Source organism: Triticum aestivum, chromosome 4A, assembly GCF_018294505.1.
Source record: "Triticum aestivum cultivar Chinese Spring chromosome 4A, IWGSC CS RefSeq v2.1, whole genome shotgun sequence".
Lineage (NCBI taxonomy): Eukaryota > Viridiplantae > Streptophyta > Magnoliopsida > Poales > Poaceae > Triticum > Triticum aestivum.
The window spans coordinates 7,302,296-7,305,467 of NC_057803.1; the positions used below are offsets into that span (position 1 = coordinate 7,302,296).

General features: G+C 42.4%; 1 non-coding gene across 1 annotated transcript; it reads left to right on the forward strand.

Moving 5' to 3' along the window:
* Positions 1-1,365: 1,365 nt before the first annotated feature.
* Positions 1,366-1,437, forward strand: TRNAH-GUG (transfer RNA histidin (anticodon GUG)). Its single transcript has one exon. It is a non-coding gene; the product is annotated as a tRNA-His (tRNA).
* Positions 1,438-3,172: the final 1,735 nt, after the last annotated feature.

Consider the following 3,172-nt stretch of genomic DNA (forward strand, 5'->3'; position numbering starts at 1 on the left):
TGGCATCCAAACCTGTTAAAGTAGAGAAACAAAAGCCCACGAATCACTACAAAAGTACAACCCTAAAACAGATAAACACAGTGAAACGTTGACGACGATGGATTGATGGTGCGGCAAGGCACACATCTGCTTCTAGTCTGATGGTAAATATCGGGAGAAAATTATACATCTCACAATTATAACAAATGATCTCCATGTTAACTTAACATGACCTTGTCAGCAACCTCTACAAACCCAGTTACTCTTCATAGCAATATAACATCATCCATGTGAATTGGCCAAAAAAAGGCAAAAAAATCATTATTAAAAATAAAAGGTATAAAACCATGTGGGAGAGAGGAGTCTTTGTTAGAGGAAACTCATGTTTGATAGTCTAAACATGCCTCTAGTCAAAATCTGCGAGGAGTTAGTGAAAAACGAACGTGGAGTATATGATCCCAAGCTTCAATGATCTCAGATAAACATCAAAATCCAAAAAGAAAGTAAAAAAAAGTTCAAAAAAATCAAGAAACATTGATGTTTTGTCTACATGCATGCAATTTTTCTTTTTTCATGTTGAAAAATACATGTGTGGAGGTGTGGGCAAAAAAAATTGATGTTTCAAAAAGTATTTTGGAAACACTTTGGAACATCAATTTTTTTCACACTTCCACAAATGTAATTTCATCATGAAGATTTGCATGCATATAGACAAAGCACTGTTTCTTGCAGAAAAAGATTTTTTTTAACCTTTTACTATTTTTTTTGGATTTTATGTTCATCCGGGATCAATGGAGCTCGGGATCACATGAGTATTTTCGGTGAAAAACTTGCTTCAACGTGAAAATCAGAAGCGAACCAACTTGTGGTTGGATGGTTAGAGGGACAATGGTATCCCCAGCCCACCAGGGATCAAGTCCTGATGCTCGCATTATTCCTGGATTTGTTTCAGGATTTCCGGGGATGTGCTTTCAGTGGGAGGAGACGTTTCCGTCGACGACGAGGCGCCTATGGTAATTTCGTAAATCTCAAGATGATATGCCGGCTCAGTCTCTCGAAGGTGCTCATGGATGTAGGATGTGCGTGTGTACGTTTATAGAGGTGAGTGTGCGTGTATTTATTAGCGCTTACGTCTGTACTTTGTTAAAAACATGAAAATCAGAAGAAGAAAAAACAATGGACCATGACGTGCCGGCACACGGGCCTTGCCTCGCAGCTCAGGCACGGACGCAGGCCTGGCATGGCCCGTTTAGCCGCGTGCCGGACCGAGCATGCGTTGTTCTGGGCCGGCCGGCGAAGTACGGGCCGTTTGCCATTGGATCATGGGCTTTTGGATCCATGCACGACTGGCAGATATTGGCAAACTACATATTTGCATCACAAGTTGTGGCTGTAGTTTAGTGGTGAGAATTCCACGTTGTGGCCGTGGAGACCTGGGCTCGAATCCCAGCAGCCACAATCTTTCTTTTTATTTTTTTCCCTTTCTTATAAGAAACACCCAAATAATAAAATCAGTCCTTCTTTTTATTTTTTTCCCTTTCTTATAAGAAACACCCAAATAATAAAATCAGTTCTTTTTTTTCATGCATATGACGTTCAGGACATGGATTTATTTTGGACAAGCACTGAAGTGAAATAGGATAATTAACCAGGTGGAAATTTAGCTTACCATTTCTGCAGGGAGCGCGCTGTCGGATTTGACCCCCGCAAGAAGAATGCACTGGAGGTCGATCCAGTTCCGGAAAAGGGGATTTTTCAGCTCCAGCGAGTCGACAATCTCCGAGAACGGGCGTAGCAGCTTCGTGGCCTAGGGCTCCCCGAGGCCCCATTTTTTTTATCAAGGACTGCAACAGAGAAGGCGTGTATCTACCGGTTGTTGTTGAAAGGATGCCCAGATTGCCTCGGATGGAGAGCGGAGGCAGAGCCATTGAAGCTGTAGATATAGGAATAACCGCATCCTAACATTGTTTTTGATACCGTGTGAGCAAAGGTTTCAAGGGGCATTCATATGGTAAACTAAACTTTGGTCTCACATTTGAATCGTGACACTTGTACAAAGGCAACAACGGGAGGTGGAAGAAGGCGTGAGATGTTAACTATAGTTGTTCCCCTCTTTATAGGCCGCGGAGGAGCCAAGGGTTCCCCTTTTCACGCCGTGGGCTTCTCAACTTCCCGATATGCTCGCGACGTTATGCGCAGGTGGGGAATTGAAATCATTGATCATATCCCCTAAAAAACGAGGCACGATCTCTGCCTTGATGAGATGTGCCAATGGAGGGGCGGCCTCGAGCTGCGCATCGAGAACTGCCAGCCGTTTGACGTTATGAACGTCGCGACCCTTTGCTAAAAGTTGTTAGGCATGGGCACTATTCACACTTGGGCACTTTGTCCTTCGAGGCTAAGTAAAGTGGGCGCTTCAGATTCCAAACACCACTGAATTCCGAGCACGCACATGAAGGAAATATGCCCTAGAGGCAATAATAAAGTTATTATTTATTTCCTTATTTCATGATAAATGTTTATTATTCATGCTAGAATTGTATTAACCGGAAACATAATACATGTGTGAATACATAGACAAACAGAGTGTCACTAGTATGCCTCTACTTGACTAGCTCGTTGAATCAAAGATGGTTAAGTTTCCTAGCCATAGACATGAGTTGTCATTTGATTAACGGGGTCACATCATTAGAGAATGATGTGATTGACTTGACCCATTCCGTTAGCATAGCACTTGATCGTTTAGTTTGTTGCTATTGCTTTCTTCATGACTTATACATGTTCCTATGATTATGAGATTATGCAACTCCCGTTTACCGGAGGAAAACTTTGTGTGCTATCAAACGTCACAACATAAATGGGTGATTATAAAGGTGCTCTATAGGTGTCTCCGAAGGTACTTGTTGGGTTGGCGTATTTCGAGATTAGGATTTGTCACTCCGATTGTCGGAGAGGTATCTCTGGGCCCTCTCGGTAATGCACATCACTTAAAGCCTTGCAAGCATTGTAACTAATGAGTTAATTGCGGGATGATGTATTACGGAACAAGTAAAGAGACTTGTTGGTAACGAGATTGAACTAGGTATTGAGATACCGACGATCGAATCTCAGGCAAGTAACACACCGATGACAAAGGGAACAACGTATGTTGTTATGTGGTTTGACCGATAAAGATCTTCGTAGAATATGTGGG